This window comes from Prionailurus bengalensis, chromosome B2, assembly GCF_016509475.1.
Source record: "Prionailurus bengalensis isolate Pbe53 chromosome B2, Fcat_Pben_1.1_paternal_pri, whole genome shotgun sequence".
Classification (NCBI taxonomy): Eukaryota; Metazoa; Chordata; class Mammalia; order Carnivora; family Felidae; genus Prionailurus; species Prionailurus bengalensis.
The window spans coordinates 80084615-80102731 of record NC_057349.1 but is presented as its reverse complement, the minus strand read 5'-3'; the positions used below and the strand labels follow the sequence as shown (position 1 = coordinate 80102731).

General features: G+C 40.8%; 1 protein-coding gene across 2 annotated transcripts in view; it reads right to left on the bottom strand.

Moving 5' to 3' along the window:
• Window positions 1–18117, bottom strand: part of ANKRD6 (ankyrin repeat domain 6) — a 212890-nt gene that overhangs the window by 91990 nt on the left and 102783 nt on the right. Inside the window, exon 1 of one of the 2 annotated variants that reach the window (XM_043591934.1) lies at window positions 1775–1876. The exons of the other annotated variant lie outside the window; for it this stretch is intronic. The gene's annotated coding sequence lies outside the window, so the exon portion shown is untranslated. Of the gene's footprint in view, window positions 1–1774; window positions 1877–18117 lie in introns of those variants that run through there. 2 annotated transcript variants of the gene reach the window in all.

Sequence of the window (18117 nt, the reverse complement as noted above, 5' to 3'; positions counted from 1 at the left end):
ACAAATGTAAAATGAGGTATATACACCATTACAGTAACAAACAGAATAGATTCACTGGCCTAATGCTCCCCCTATTTATCCCTCTCTTCCCCCAACTCCTGGCAACCACCAAACTTATTACTGTCTCTATAGTTTTTGCCTTTTCCCAGAATGTCATATAGTTGGAATCCCACAGTTTATAACCTTTTCAGTTGGCTTCTTTCACTTGGTAATATGCATTTAAGTTACCTCCATGTCTTTTCATGGCTTGATAGCTCAATTTTTAATCACTAAATAATATTCCATTCTACAGATATGTCAGTTTGTTCATCGATGCACCTATTAAAGGACATCTTGGTTGCGTCCAAGTTTTAGCAATTATTAATAAAGCTGCTATAAACATTCATGTGCAGGTTTCTGTGTTATACTTTTTTAAAAAATCTCATTTGGGTAAATACTAAGGAGTACCACTGCTAAATCATATGCTAGGAAATGTTTAGCTTTATAAGAAACTGCTATACTATCTTCCGAAACAGCTATAACATTTTGCATTCCCGCCAGCTGATTTTACATTGACCTAATTGCCAAATGCAATGGTGACTTTCAGTTCTTACCTTATATGAGTTCTCTGTTGTATTAGGCACTGCTATCGTTCCTTCATCACACTTCCTTCTCCTTTGGTTTCTGTGACCCAGTCTCTCTTCATTCTCCCACCATCCCTTAAATTATTTATTTTTCTCATTCAGGGGCTCTTCTTTCACTGGTCCCTTAAGTGCTGCAAGTCCCTGAGATTCTATCCCTGATTGCCTTATCTTCTCATTTTCTTCTCTGGAAAAATCTCAGTTACCCACCTCCCCACCCCCCGCTGCTGCTGCCCACATGCTCCTCTGCTGCCTAGATACAGACTTCTTTAGCCTCAATCACTTACTCTGAAGCTCCATATTTTAAGCACCCAACCATTTAACAGACATTTTACTTGGATGTCCCCCATCAACATGTTCACAACCAAATCATCATCCTTCTTTCAAACCCATTCCCCTTCCTGTGTCCCCATCTTGGTGAAGGACTCCACCTTTCATCTACCTGCCTACTTCTCCAAACTGGAACATGCCTCCCATGCCTGATTCTCCTTCCCCCACTTCCCCATTCCATAAATTACCAAATCCTTCTGATTTGAGACAGTAATGCACAGAGATTAAAAATGAGAGTTTTGAGGTCAAGATTGCCAGGGCTCAAATCTCAGCTCTGCCACTTACTTTGGGCAAGTTTCTAATGACTCTAAGCCTGTTCTCTCATGCATAAAATAGAACAGTTCTTACCTCACTGGGTTGTTGCAAAGATTGAATGAGCTATTACACACACTATACAATGCCTGGCACATAGAAAGCACTCAGTAAATATAAGCATGGCTATATGATTGCTGCTTACAGGTGCTTTGATCTGTTCTCTCTTCTCTAGTTGCAATGCCACTGCTTTCAGTATGTCATCATTTTTTTTTTAATTTTTATTTATTTTTTTAATTTACATCCAAGTTAGCATATAGTGCAACAATTATTTCAGGAGTAGATTCCTTGGTGTCCCTTACTCACTTAGCCCCTCCCCCCTCTCCCAACCCCTCCAGTAACCCTCTGTTTGGTCTCCATATTTATGAGTCTCTTCTGTTTTGTCCCCCTCCCTGTTTTCATATTATTTTTGCTTCCCTTCCCTTATGTTCATCTGTTTTGTATCTTAAAGTCCTCATATGAGTGAAGTCATATGATACTTGTCTTTCTCTGAGTATGAAATCATTTCTTACCTGAACTATCACAGTGGTCTCTGACTGGATGCTAAAGATGTTTCTTGAAATTCTGCTTGTGATCATCTAAACTTGGAAACTGGGATAAGAAAAGTGAAGTAGTTTTCAGCTTGTGAAATGGAAGCTGCTGATGCAGATGAGATTTTAACAAGGGAAAAGTAGGCCAGACTAATGTCCAGGATGCTGACAGTGAGTGTACTTTGGCTCACAGTACATCTTCAATAAAAGATAACTTTGCAGACATCAATATAACCTGCCTGGATAGTTGTTGGGATTTATTAAACTACACCCTCAGGAAAGATAGAGCCATTGAGCCCATAGTGTTAAATTCTCTCTCTTTGGACTGGGCCTTAGAAGATCACTGAGCCATTAAGATGTAAGTTCCCCTTTCTGATATGTCAATGATAGAAGAAAGGGAGTAATGAGAAACTTCTCTTCTAGTTTGTTTCAAGATGGCAAAGATGGCAAACAGACAGATGAGCTGCACTGCAGGAGGAGTCATTAACACTGTGCCCATCTGCCAAGCAATAGTCTGCTAAGTGGCGGCACCTAGGTCTTTGGTACAGTTATTTTGCCTTTGTTTATGGACCTCTCATCCTCTGTGCCTCTGGACAAAGAGCATCTTATGACCAGACCATTCAGGGGTTATGGAGACTGTTAATCACAGGACAGAAGTTTGCATGCACTCCTTGTCTCAAGTCCTGCCCACTCCCTCCCTGACTTTAATATACATGATCGCTGTCAGAATGCTCTTTTCACAACAACTGTGATAGTGCTTCCTCTTTGCTTATAACCCTCATGACTCACGTTACCCCAGAACAAAGTCCAGTGAGACATGACCTGGTCTTACCTCTCTCTCCAACCACCTCCTCTGCTGACACCCCACCCACCCACTCTGCACTCTGGCTTGGCCACAAGTGTACTCAGAACACCTTAAAAGAACCATCCTGCCATTTTTGCTTATAATACTCTTTAGATCTTTTCCAAACTCTTTCTTATCCTTCAAACCTGATTCAAGGTGTCCTTCTCTCAGAAGATTCCTCCAGTGTTACTCTATCATCCAGGCTCCCAAGGCCCAAATCCAAGGTACTCTGAGCTCAAATCCCGGCTTGGCCACTTATTTTGGACAATGTATTTAATAAATCTAAGCTCCTTTCCTCAGGGTACCTGGGATGTGGGAAAGATCTAAAAAGCATTGTAAGCAAAAATGGCAGGATGGTGCTTTCAAGGTGTTCTGAGTACTGTGGCCAAACAGGAAGAATAACTGTTTTTACCCATTGGGCTGTTACAAACATTGAATGAGACCAATACAAAATAATGTAACGTTTAAACCTCACTGTAAATATTTACCAAACCGGACTGCAAGTGTGTGATGTCAGTACTCTTGGCCTCTCTTCCTACCTTCTGATTAAAAAGCCTTTCTGTTCACTTCCTCTTCTCTAAGGAGAATGCCCTAGCCTAGCCAGAAAGGCTCCTGGACTTTAGGATGCAGAATTAGACAGCAGAGAAGAGAAAGGAGAAGGTTGACTTGTCAAAGGAGGCCAAACTAATCTGTACAACAAAGAGCTGGGAGAGAAAGAAAGAAGTGCCATGCAGGACAGAGAATGGAACAAGAGTTTCTGGAGGGTGGTGGTAAACAATAATAGACTTCTGAACATTGTGGAATGTGAGAGAATTTGGGGGAGTGGGGGAGGTGGGGATGGGGATGTGAAAATTGTTACTGGGAGTTTAGGAACTGGGTTTCCTTTAATTTTGTAAGAGCAACAAGTAAATGATGACTATTTTTTTAAATTACTTTTGGTCTTTGGATTATGATTCTTTGACTGTGTCCCTACAAACACTAGCCCACATGAAACTGAAATTCTTTGTTTACAAGGTCTTTGCTCTCAGACTCAGCTTCTCCAGACACAGGGACTGTGTCTCACTCCTTTCTGTAAACCCAATGCAAGCACACAGCCTGGCGCATGGCATATAAACAATAAATGCTTTGCTGAGCAAATAAACATATTTACGCTTATACAACTGGATCATAGACTCCTATGAACAAGTCAATGCTCTTATTTTTCCAGGTGTCCAAATAAATCATTAAATGCTGGAGTTCAATGGTGGCACCCAAAAAGATACGTCATTGTTCTAATCCCCAGAGCCTGAGTACTAAATTATATGACAAAAGATATATTATGTTAAGGATCCTGAGAAGAGACAGTTATCCTGGATTATCTGGGTGGGCCTGAAATGCAATGACGTGAATCCTTATAAGAGAAGCAGAGAGAGTTTTAAGACAGGAGAGGAGGCCATGTGACCCCAGAGGCAGAGATTAGAGTGATAAGGTCACATGCTACCTGGAGCCATCAGAGGACAGATGAAAAAAGGAAGAATTATCCCCTAGAGCCTCCAGAGGGAGTACGGTCCAGCTGACTGACACCTTGATTTTAGACTTCTGGCCTCCAGAACATGAGAGAATAACATCCTATTGTTTTAAGCCATTGAGTTTATGGTGATTTGTTACAGCAGCCACAGGAAACTAATACAAGTGCCTTATACATAATGGATGTTCAATAACTCTTTGTCAATTACCTGTCTGGGTCACTTAGAATCACAAGCTGTGCTTCCTTTTCAAAGTCACTCACCCACACTTTGTGGTAAAGAGCCAAGGGTTCTACTATGTCGCTTCAACACTTGTGATGGCTGTTGTAACCAAGGGGCCCCTCACTACCATCCGAGAGATCATCAGGTTCCAGGGGCTAAGTGTTTGCTGACTGCATATTCTTACAGAATGTCCTTCACTCATTTCTTCAGGAAGGATAGTACAGTAGGGGAGCACTTGACAACAGGAGAAATGTGTCATGCCATGGAGGGTGGACAGCCACCCTTACTGGGACCACTCCAACGGGCAGCCAACTCAGATTGAGTACTCAGCAGTCTACCTACAGGAAACACCAGTGAACTGAAAGAAAGCAATGTCAGACTTTCAGTTCCCAATTCTGTACAACAGCGCACACACACACACACACACACACACACACCATAAAGTTGCTTAGGCAACCCTGCAGACGCAATTTCAATTATGGTAAAAGGAAGTCTGAGATTAACATGAGCATCTGCTCAGAAGTAAACATCAAAATATGTTGCCACTCTAATTTCAGCATTATTTCTTCTACTTTGTTCCTCAGAGGACAGAGGCCTTCTTCTCTCAGGGCTGGAGGAGGTCTCCCAGCCATCAAGCCCATGACCCTTGTGGGAGACCATTCAAACTCCGCCAGCCACACACACAGTCTGCTATGTGATCCTCCAGAAATTATTAAGTCTGCTGGACCCAGTTTTCATATGAGTGATCCCATTTTAGTCAATTGCACTGTCAGTAAAGTATTAACATAATATCCCTCCAATACTAGAATAAATACTATGATGCATCTCACTCCTCCTTCTCACCTCCCATTTCCCCTTATCCACATGACTTTCTTCAATAGCTCTTTCACAACCAGCAGCTTTCAGCAAGCATGGCTGGGTTAGATGTAATTTGATAGTAATAGTGTCTACCACCTATAAAAGGAGACATCCAGTGTGATGGAAATGCTGATACGACATCAACTGTTTCCACACCACTGTTTGCAGAAGACTATACACACGTGGATTTCCCATCTCAATTCCCTTTGAAGAGTGGCTGAGGTAGGAGTGGGTAGAAGTAAGGGCAGAAGAAGGTTATTTAAACACTCCACCCACAGAGTGTGCTTCATGACTCTGGGCAGGTTATATAACTTTCTCGAGCCTTAATGTCCTCATCTGTAAAATGGGAATAATAATGGTAGCTACTGGCTTCATCAGGCAACTGAAAGAATTACCTGTGGGAGTAGATGACAAGCACTTAATATAGCACCTGGCACAGAGTAAGCACTCAGGAAATATTAATTGTGTCTGTGCACATGTATAAAGTCAACCAGAGGCTAAATTCTCGAATTAGATTTCCAAATCTTTTCCAACATTTAATCATTCTTCCATTTCTTCTTTATAGTTCCGAGGGGCTGCCCCAGGAAGAGCTTGGTCCCTTCGCTTTTTACTCAATACACAGCATGACGCAGTGTTCGATTTCAGCACAGACCTTTGCTGGGATCAAATGTCCCTGTAGAGGAGGAGAATTAGGATTTCAAGTAGAGCCAGTCATCAGGGAGGCTCTGCAGTCTCTCCCCATACTCAGCCCATCACACACTGACAATCAGACACGTGCATGCTCGGTAAGATGGACTCTGACCTGTTAGACTCCACACCCCAGGAAAGTGAGGACCTATGTATTAGACGGAGGGCAAGCTTCAGGGGAATGCTCTGCCTGAAGTCAGTTTTCCTCACATTCGGCCTCTCCCTACCCCTGCTCATTTCCCAGCTCAGACTTTGTCTAAAATTAGTTACTGTTCCTATTTTCAGTTTCAGTTATAGATTAACCATAGGCAGATTTGGTCCTACATTCTTTTGCCAATAATTACATCGCATGACAAACACACCCAGTTGTTATCAGCATCAGTTACGGTGCATTATTTATTATTTATTTATTTACTTTTAACGTTTATTTATTTATTTTTGAGACAGAGAATGAGAGAGCACAAGCAGGAGAGGGGCAGAGAGAGAGGGAGACACAGAATCCACAGCAGGCTCCAGGCTTGGAGCTGTCAGCACAGAGCCCAATGCAGGGCTCAAACCCAAGACTTGTGTGATCATGACCGGAGGTGAAGTAGGATGCTTAACCGACTGAGCTACCCAGGTGCCCCTATGGTGCATTATTTAAAGTTAAAATTCTGCCACATCTTTACAAGGAGAAGAGATTCCTACAGTGAAGGCAGCAGGAAGACAAATGACACTGACCTTGAATTGCTTATATATGCCCAGAATTAGCCCCAGAGATATTTATCCCCAAGAGTTTTAAACAATCTTAAAATAGTTAGGTCTCTCAGGAATTTCTCATTATTATCATAGTCAAACTATTTCCACAATGAAAATATATTTAATTAGTTGAGCTTCAGCAGTTTTCAGGAGACGGGGTCAACCTGAGAAATTACGAAGCATGAGAACCTCTGTGTAAGCATCCTAGGTGAAGCCTATGCCCTCCCTCTTCTGATAGTTTTCTCAGGGAATGAGGCTGTGCTTGTCTTCAGTGAAGGGTGTGTCTGGATTTGCTGTGATAGATGAAGCTTTCATTCTGGGGCTTCAATCACTCTTCTTTGGGACTCAGGCCTTGGGAAGAATCCACAGACCCCCTCCAGCCCTTCTTCAGGGGGGTTCTCCCCAAACCCTGGGTGAGGGACAGTTCCACGCGTTCTGGGCAGATGGCCTCTTTGGCGGTCATTTGTATCTAACCCAATGTCCAAACAAAGAGCCTGGTGGAAAGAGGGCAATAGAGAAAAAAGGAGAAAGGCGGGGAGGAAGAGGAGGAACACAGGAGGAACATGAGAAGACTATGAGCCACTAGAGTGACAATGCACCCAAGAAGGTGGGGGGCACACTCAAGCTCAATCCCTTCCGATCTACAATCTACCCGTTCCCAACCAAAAGTGTTCCACCCAGCCCAATCTCTGCTCAGTGGGTATTTGGTAAATTAATGCAGGGATTCCTTCTGACAGAACATATTTATTGCATTTTCATAGTCGGTATCATGTTTAGCAATATTTTATTTTAGAATTAAAACTAGAGGTAAGGAAAACTTGAAAACAATTATGTATATGTATATATTATGTGTGTGTGTATATCCATTCTTTCTCTTTAAACTTTATAATATACAGGGGCACCTGGGTGGCTGAGTCGGTTAAGTGTCCAACTTCAGCTCAGATCAGGATCTCACCATTCATGAGTTCGAACCCCACATCAGGCCCTTCCCCATTCAGGCTCTGTCTTCTCTCTCTCTCAAAAATAAATAAACATTAAAAAATAAATTTAAGGGGCACCTGGGTGGCTCAGTTGATTGGGCATCTGACTCTTGGTTTCAGCCCAGGTCATGATCTCACAGTTTTGTGGGTTTGAGCCCCGCGTCAGGCTCTGCGCTGGCAGCTCAGAGCCTGCTTGGGATTCTCTCTCTCTCCTCTCTGCCCCTCTGCCACTCAAACTGTTTCTGTCTCTCTCAAAATAAATAAATAAACTTAAACTTTTTTTTTTAATTTATAATATACAGAGAAGTGTACAATGTGTTGAACTTTCAGAAACAGAACAGACCTGTGTACCTAGAACCTCAGTCACCTAAATAAACCACCAGTAACCCAGAAGCCCCCCTCATGCACTTTTTTTGACAGAAAGAGAAAGTGTGTGTGCAAGCACGCAGGGGAGGGGAAGAGGAGGAGGGAGAGCAAATCCTAAACAGGCTCCGCGCTCAGCATGGGGTTCGATCCCACAATCCACAACTGTGAGCTCATAACCTGGGCTGAAATCTGAGTTGAAATCAAGAGTCAGATGCTTAACTGACTGAGCCACATAGTCACCACCCACCCCATGCACTTCTAATTACTACTTTTACCCCCAAGAGTAGCCACTCTCCTGATTTTTGACAAGTTTTGTCTATTTTGAGCTTATGTGAATGGAATCAAACGGGATGTCCTTTTCCGCCTGGCTTCTTTCAGTCCCCATTTTATTTGTGAAATTCATCCATATGGTTGCAAATAGTTCTACTCCATTCACTCTCATGGCTATATAGTGTTCCATGGTATGAAAATTCCACAATTCATTTATCCATTCTTCTACTGATAGGCTTTTGGTTAGTTTTATGTTTTGTGTATTGAAAACAATGTGGCTATAAACATTCTTACATGCGTGTCTTTTGGTAAAGACATATACGCCATGTGTACCTACGGAGTGGAATAGCTGGGTCACAGGCATGCATGCGTGTATTCAAATTCAGCAGATGTTTCTACGCATATTTCTCACCATCATGTATATCCTCTCGGTCTATGTGAATCATATAAGGCATGTGAGAGTTCCAGAGGCAGGAGTGCTGGGCACTGGATTTCTGTCTATTCCTCACTATTCTGGGAGGTACTCTGCCTTCAAAAAGTCATATAAGGAGAATAAACCTTTAACTCTAGTTTGCTTTTGTTATTTTTCATAACTATGTTAAAGAAAAAGAACTATCACTGCCTGGATATCATTAACTGGAAAATTACCTGCAGAGAAGGCTGACCCCGGACGGCACAGCCCTCTGTTCTAGGTCAACAGCAGTCTTGCCCCCTCTACCACTGGAACAAATCCCTCCACCCACTGGACGCACATCAAATGCCCCATGGATGAAAGGACGAGGACACCAAGGACAGCCTTTTATTTAGTTCATGACTTGTTTTTGTTAAATTAGACTTAAAAAGCAGTTGAATATATTCCAATGGTGAGAGATGAAAATGGAAATGGAAGCATAATTGCTCATGTGTAAATCATGTGCTCCCTGGCCCACACACGGAGACTCAGGTTCACACTGCTTTACAAATGTCTGCATGCCACCAGACAACTTTATGAAAACAGTAACAGAGCTCCAGAGGAGAAACTCCCTCCGGGAGACAGCTTCTCCATACTATGATAGTCTTCTAAAGCACTGCCTCGGAAACTTCCTTGTTTTACTTTCATACATGAAAAAGACTCCAGAGTTTTCAAGTAAAAGTCCAGGGAAGTCACAGACATACCATGGAAATCAGCACTTCCACCTCCCAGCTGTATACATACACAAGTGAACTGAATACACATGATCACACAGAAACCTGCATACAAACCTGCACACATGAATACCTGCATTCACAGCAGCATTATTCACAACCAAAAAGTGGAAATAACTCAAATGTCTGTCAGCCTGATAAAATGAACACACAAAATGTAGTATATCCTTACAATGGAATATTACTCAACCATAAAAAAGAATGAGCTACTGATATATCCTATAACATGGATGGACCTTGAAAACATTAAGCTAAGTAGACGAAGCCAGACACAAAAGATCACATATTGTATGCTTGCATTTATATAAAATATCCAGAATAGGCAAATTCCATACAGACAGAAAGCACACTGGTGGCTGGAAGGAGTGAGGAGAGAGGAGAATGGGGAAGGGCTACTAGTGACTATGGGGTTCCTTTCTCTTTTTAAGTTTATTTATTTATTTTGAGAAAGAGAGTACATGAGTGGGGGAGGGGCAGAGAGAGAGGGAGAGTGAGGGAAAGAGTGAGAGAGAACGTCCCAAGCGGGCTCCACAGTGTCAGCGCAGAGCCCGACGCGGGGCTCAAACCCACCAAACCACAAGAGCGTGACTGAGCTGAAGTTGGATGCTCAACCTCCTGAGCCATCCAGGCGCCCGCGTACGGGGTTTCTTTTCAGGGTGATGGAAATGTTCTGGAATAGGTAGTGGTGATGACTGCACAACTTTGTGGATATAGTAAAAACCACTGAATCTGTATACTTTATAAAGGGTGAGTTTATGATACATGAGATATTTCTCAATTTTTTTAAATGTCAAATGAAGACCAGGGCATTGAAATCAGACAGCTGCTACAGGCACTATGCTGTGAGCAAGCCATTTAAGCCCTCTAAGACTCAGTCTCTTCCTCTACAAAATGGAGATAATAAAAGAATGATCTCAAATGGCTACTGTGAGACTCAAGATGATAGTGTTTGGCACAGTGTCCACATAGAAAGTGTCCAAATAAACTATTGCTGATGTTAAGATTACAGAAATAGTAGAAATTGGCTTATAGCAAATGCACCTTTTGACATCCCCAGGATACACTCACCAATTATTTCTATCAGACGCACTAAAGGACGTAATTTTCTATACAATATATAAGGAGTTTCACTAGTGAGCTTTGCCGCTCAGTCCTAAGGGGGAAATCCTGCCATAAAGGAAGACATATCAACAAGGAGAAAAACAGGGATGCCAAGAGTTGTCCCCAGAGTTCCTGAGGATAAGCTGTCAAGGAACCTTTGTTGGCTGAGAATCAGCTGAGCAGGATGCCATCCCTCCCAATACCCCCAGGGCCTGGGAACAAGGCACCATGCTTGATGGCTTCCCACCTTACACCGTCGTCCTCAAGTATGGGCAAACACATGAACACTGGGGCCACAGGCCAAAGAAGAGGCAGGTTCCATCACTGTATCTCTGAAACTGCTCAGCATGCTGCCTTCCTGGAGGTGGCAGGAGGAAGGTGTGATATTCTGGTTTCCCATCTCCAAGATCCACCTCTTACCAGAACAACCACTGCCCCCTACACCTGCCTAAATTTGTTGCTGGAACGCATCAAATTCAATCTCCTAAATAACAAGTTGTAACAGGATCTTTCTAGTTATCAGTTTTAGCAATGCCAATGGTCCTCCATAAATCAGAAACTTCCTTGAAAGTAATATTTCAGGGGTGACGGTTCAAAATGAATCCTATAATTACCAAGGACCGAAGAAACACTGACTGCAAGGGGTGATCCTCTTCATGGTCCTGGGGACTGCTCATCTTGGTGAACGCCAATCACAGTGAGAAGATCCTATTTTTTTCTTTTACATTTTTCTAATTGTGGTTTGATGCAATTTTTTAAAAAATGATGTTTTTAGAACATCACTGATTCGCTGTACTGTTCCTTTCTCAGAAATTATTTACATATGTATAAAAACTTCTGAACTAGTATATACATTTCTTCCCTTAAATTTTCATGGCTTTGTTGGGTGTCAACATAGCTGCTAAAAATCAGGTGGTTAACAATGGAGTCGGATAAATTTAGGATTCACTCCTTACTGGTCATTTTATTATGGAGAAGCTACTTAGCTTCTCTGAGTATCAGCTGCTGCTTTTGTAAAATGGACATATTCTGTATGTAATGGAACGGTTAGGGACATTAAATAAAATAGTGTTAAATAAGATAATCGACACATTATGTTATAGAAATAAGATAATGAATCCAGAATGTACACAGATACCAGCTTTTAGTAACCACTATTATTATTGTTATTATGGAATTAGGCAACCATGCTTGACTCTAGTTCAATATTGCTTTCCTCGAGAGTTAGTCCATCTTTTGGGGTTGGAGACACTTGAGGAAACTGGCTTCCTGTGAACCCTGTGAATGTATCTGTCACACAGGAAGTTCTGGATTTAAATGATGGATTTCTCTGACCTTGTCTTGTATATAAAGTCTCACAGAAACCTCCTGTTTCAGTCACTTGTGTGTGCCACTTCATCATTCTCTTGATTTCGCCTCACCATCCACTGCTGCTACAACCAAAACCACTGACCACAGACCCACACAGCACCTCACTTGGGATGCAGTTTTTTTGACAACATGGAGTGGGTCTCCCTCAGGACACCTCTTGGCACAACCTAGGTGTGTGGTGAGTTTACACGGATGGAGCCACCCTGAGACTTGCCATGGGGACATTTTGTGGGCAAGTCCCAGAATTCTGAACTCCCCAATTCCCTTGGACTTTCTGAACACCCAAAGCAACTTTTACTTGCTAGAGGAGAGCTGCCTCTTCTTGCCTAGAGACCAAAGACCTCACCTGAGGCCACTGCCTCATAAGGTGATGCTCCCCTTCCTCAAAATCCTTCCATCCCAGCCAATAATTAGGGTCAGATTTCAGCACCATGTGAGGAAACAGAGTCCCTGCTCTTGCAGGAACTAGCTTCATAGTGAAGGACTTTCAGGTTCCAATGTTCCGTACTGATGGAACTGAGGGAACACATGGGTCCGAAGGAGGGTCAGTGGGGTGAATGTCAGGCTTGATTGGTGAGAATTTATTGACACAAAAGCACTGTCTTGTAAGTCGTGGTTTAATACCAGCCAAAGACACCTGAAGCTGGCATAGTTCCTGGAAGCCTGGGCCCAATAGTGGTCTACAGAAACTAAGAGAGATGCTGGAACAGCTGTAGCAGAATATTGAGGGAGGAGTCAAAAGGCAAAAAGGTGGGTGTGCTAGACTGGATTTATTATGAGAGAACTAAAGAACTCACTATCTGAACATGATCCAAGAAAGGCCAAGAGGTCACTTCCTTCCCTAAAGGGATAAGGGCACTAATGAGGGGGATGGCATCATGGAGAAGTCCAATGGTTCTGTTCTCTGTTGATGAGTTGACCGTAGAAGATGCTGCCATAGTATTGGGCTCATATGAATTAATGAGAAATGATAGGATTCAAAATAGCAGGGGCCAGGTGGTGACAAGTAACCATCAAAGGCTAGGTGGATGTAAATACCATAACTGACAGCAAGGCCACAGTGGCAAACAAGGGGCTCTGATCATTAGGAGGGAATCTGTGGCAAAGCTAATCGGCCATGGGCAAGATGGGTAGACAACTGACTAGGATGTTACTTGATTTGTATAAAAAAGACAGTGAGCTGAGAGCAGAAGGTTGATATCAGTTGCTGTATTCATAGGTTCACAGGTCACTGGCTGAGGAGTGGTCTTGGGGAAGGACCCTGCAATACCACCACACAGTTCATATGATAAAGATTCCTCTGATCCTTCTATACAAGGACACGGAACCACGTACTAAGATTGTTGGTACTGAGGAAAGTGGGGTGCCAGGTTTTTCCTGTTGGCTATGGGTCCAAGCTGACCCTGATCCCATGGGACCAAAATGGTAGTTCTCCAATTGAAACAGAAATTTATGGAGTCCAGGTGATGAATAAAGTTGTCACCATGTCTATTTCACAGTGGGTCTAGTAGGTCCACAAAACCATCTTGTGGTTATTTTCCCAGCCTCCAAGTGTATAGATATACCAAGTATATATATATATATGTATGTATATATATATATACACACACACCAAGTGTATAGATACGCCTAGAAACTGGCAGAATTCCTGTAATGATTCCTTGTCGAAGAGTCAGGACACTCTCTCTGTAGAATAGGAAGACCTATCGATGTTATTTTTCTTGTATCTGTAAAGCAAAACATAGTATACTGTCCTTGGATTATAGTTGGCAGTCTGAAAAAGTAAAGTAAAAGGTAGTATATATTCTTTTACAAAATTATATGAAGGAACATTCACATTACATTTGCCTTTCATCATGTCTGTTATTCCTTACGTGTCCATGATATTTAGCAACCTGATACGATAGCCAGTATCAGGCAAGTTGAATATAAAATACCATAAAAACCCCAAGAATGAATACACATTTGGCAATTTGAGATTCAAAAGTTAAAAGATATTTATTTGGGCAAATAAAATCCATACTCTCCCCACAAAGTTACCTTTTTTTTTTTTTTAATGAGCAGAAATACAAATTTGTTAGATAAATAGAAAGAAAAAAATGACACCAGCTTCTGAAATTGTATTGGCAAAAATGCAGAGAAAGGGGAATCCTTTTGCACTGTTGGTGGGAATGCAAACTGCTGCAGCCACTGTGGAAGACGGTATGGAGGTTCCTCAAAGAGTTAAAAATACAAGTACCTTATGATTCAGCAATCGTGCTCCTGGATATTTACTCAAAGAATACAAAACACTACTTCAAAGGGATACATGCACCCTGATATTTATATAGCAGCACTATCTACATTAGCCAAATTATGAATACAGCCCAAGTTTCTATGAATTAAAGAATGGATAAAGAAGTGGTATTGGTGGTGGTGGTGGTGGTGGTGGTGTGTGTGTGTACAATGGAATATTATTCAGCCACAAAAAAGAATGAATTCTTACCATTTGCAACATGGATAGAGCTACCAAGTATAATGCTAAGCAAAATAAGTCAGTCAGAGAAAGACAATTACCGTATGATTTCACTCATACATGGAATTTAAGAAACAAGCAAAGGGAAAAAGAGAGACAAAGCAAAAAAGACTCCTTTTTTTTTATTTTAGAGAGATAGAGAGAGTGTACACATGCACACGCACATGCATTGGGAAGGGGCAGAGGGGGAAAGCGAGAGAATCTCAAGCAGGCTCCATGCCCAGTGTGAAGTTCAACTCGGGACTTGATCTCATGACCCTAAGATCATGACCTGAGCTGAAATCAAGAGTCGGAAGTTCAACCGACTGGACCACCCAGGCACCCCTGGACTCTATTATAGAGAACAAACTGATGGTTACCAGAGGGGAGGTAGTGGGGGGATGGGTTAAATAGGTAATGGGGATTAAGGAGTGCACTTGTCATGAAGAGCACTGGGTGATATCTGGAAGTGTTGAATCCCTATATTGCACACTGAAATTAATAGAACACTGCACATTAACTAATTGGAACTGAAATAAAAAAAAATTGGTGAGAGCTATTTCTCTATGCAAGAAATCACTAGAAAAGCACTACCAAGTACAAGGACTTTGAGGGTGTCAAAAGGATTTTGTGTCCTATACTATCCATGCCTCCTATGCCTCCGGATGATCAAATAGTTGATGAGATGAAGTTTCTCTTTGTAGAAGTATCTCATAGTACAGAAGCACAGAGATAAATGAAGAAAGTATGATAGAATATGACCACTGTATATTGCCTAATGAATTCATGGATCTCAGCAATCAACAGGTAATAATATCACAGAGAGAGACAGCAGCAACTGGACACTGTATACTTCCTGCCGGAAGTATATAACACCAAACGTTCCTCCCGCCCTCCAAAAAGAGCCTGACTCTGACCAAGCTTCCAGGAGATCTAACTACCAATAAACAGGAAATACAAAGAACAGAGGGACATGTTAAAGGACACCATGGGGATGGCTTTCTTCTAATTTGACTTTTTATTTCTAACATGTCTCAGTTTTTTAAATTATATCTGTAGATACAATAAAATTGCACTAGCAAAAAATTTTAATATATAAAATCCAACCCCTAATTTTTATTCATAGATTAAAAAGACATAAAATAAGAATTAGGAAAGCTATACACATTATTCTTTGAAAATGTGCATATAGGCAATTAATAGAAAACTGCTATTACATTCCCAACTTTCTGCCATTCTGCAGTCATAACTAAATAAAGTTATGAAAAAGTAGCAGTTGCTCATATTATGAGGAATAAATGCTTACATATACACTTTGAATAAACACTCTGTATATCACTATTTAAAAATTTTAATGTGAAAAATCAGCTTGCTTCAAGCCTGTTAACCAGTGTGACCTAAAATGGATTAAAGACAACACTACTGGGGCACCTGGGTGGCTCAGTTGGTTAAGCATCTGACTTTGGCTCAGGTCATGACCTCACTGTGAGTTTGAGCCCTGCATCGGGCTCTGTGTTGACAGCTCAGAACCTAGAGCCTGCTTCAGATTCTGTATCTCTTTTTCTGTTCTTCCTCTGCTCATGCTTTCTCACTCTCTCTCTCAAAATTAATCAAAACAAAAAAATAAATAAAACACTACTTACTGAGGATATTTATATGAATTTTTTCCAGGTTTAATAAAAATCATAGCAGAAAAAAACAGTCTCACAAATGTGTGACTTACAGGAATTGAAGAACAGATTTTAATATAACTTTAGCAAGCTCAAGATATTCACTTTTTAAACTTTATCTAAAATGAAACAACAGAAGTTGCATTTTCAAAATTTATCTTCAATCTATAGTAGCCAATTCTAGTAATTTATCTTGTAAGGTTAAATTTAAGTTATCTTTCAATGAAATAAATGGACTTCTAGATTCATGACTTTCCTCTACATGCATTTTCTTTTGATGGACAATTAAATTCAAAAATGTTTGGTCAAATTCAAATGATGTTTAGTGACCACTTGTTATATATGTACAATATCATATGGATATTCTTCATTGATTGTGGTTGTAATTAATGGAATATGTCATAACAATCAATTGAAACTGCTCTTCTGGGGCACCTGGGAGGCTCAGTCACGTAAGCGTTAGACTTCTGCTCAGGTCATGATCTCAGTTTTTGAGTTCGAGCCCCGTGTCGGTCTCTGTGCTGACAGCTCGGAGCCTGAAGCCTGCTTCAGACTCTATGTTTCCCTCTCTTTCTGCCCTTCCCCTGCTCTCTCTCTCTCTCTCTCTCTCTCTCTCTCTCTCTCACTCAAAAATAAACATTAAAAAAAAATTTAGAAACTCTGCTCTTCCAAGCTTTTATTTCCCTTTTGGTCTTATTTGCCATTGAAAAACATGTTGCTTTTCTTCTTTGCACAAAAGTATTAAGGTGATTAAAATACCAAAGATATCACATAAATTTTATGTGGCTTCTTATCTTGAGGAACACTAGGAGTTCTTACACTTGACAGAACTTTTTCCCTCAAAAACCATCACACTTCTGTATGCAATAACTATTGTTTATGATTAGCTTCCACTTAGCACATAATAAAGACAATAAACTTGAATTTAATAGATTAGCCTTTATGTAAATTCATAATTTTTCTTATATTACTAAGCCTACTGCTTAATTCTGCTGACATGTTTTCATAGCCAAGACATTCGTGATGAAGGAAGCAGCATTTATTTACTTTCTGACACAAGCTTCTCCATCATCATAATTATTCTGGAATGTTTTCTTATCACCCTAGCTGCAGCATTAGAATGTCCTCAATACACAAAATTTAAGCCCAAACCACATTTGCTGATAATACTTATGTGACCGAATGTTACAGCAATGTCTAATTGCTAGAACACTTTCTAAACATTTACTCTGTACTTGTCACAAACCAGCACCAGACCACACTTCGAGAAACATTGCTCTGTTTCTGACCTCATTTCTTCAACAATAACAACAAAAAACTGCAGAAAATAAAAAAGAGAGAAATGTAGAGATTAAGAAAGACTTAAAAGACGCAGCCAATTGTTACATACAGACTTTTTTTGGATTCCAATGAGGAGAAACTTAAAATTTTATGTGACAATCAGAAAATGTAAATAATTACTGAATATTTTATGATATCAAGGAGTGATTGATTTTTGAAAGTATGATAAAGACACTGCAGTTATTTACCTTAGAAGAGTGCTTTTAGATATACAAACTGAAATAGTCACAGATGAAATAACAGGCTGTCTGGATTGGTACAAAGCAACCTGGTTTTGGGGGACACGGGTAGAGATGAAATAAGATTGGCCATGCTCTGAAAACTGTTGAAAGAGAGGGGATCTGTACAGGTCCATTTGCTTTTCTTTCTACTTTCATATGTGTTTAAAATGTTTTATAATGAAACTTTTTTTAAGTCATCAAGAAAATACCCAGTGACAAAAGATACAATGAATTACTGGTATTTTATTCTTGATCTACAGACATTAAAAAAAAAAAAATAGTAGAATATATGCACAAATTATCCAGGCCACGGATAATGGTTGGTGCAGTGTAGATTCACAGAGGACCCATAGCTCTGAGACATCCATGGTCTTTAGCTTTAAGCTTGTTGGGTTTTTTTCAGTTTAAGTCTTTTTTTTTTCTTTCCGAGACAGAGAGAGAGAGAGAGAGAGAGAGAGAGAGAGAGAGAGAG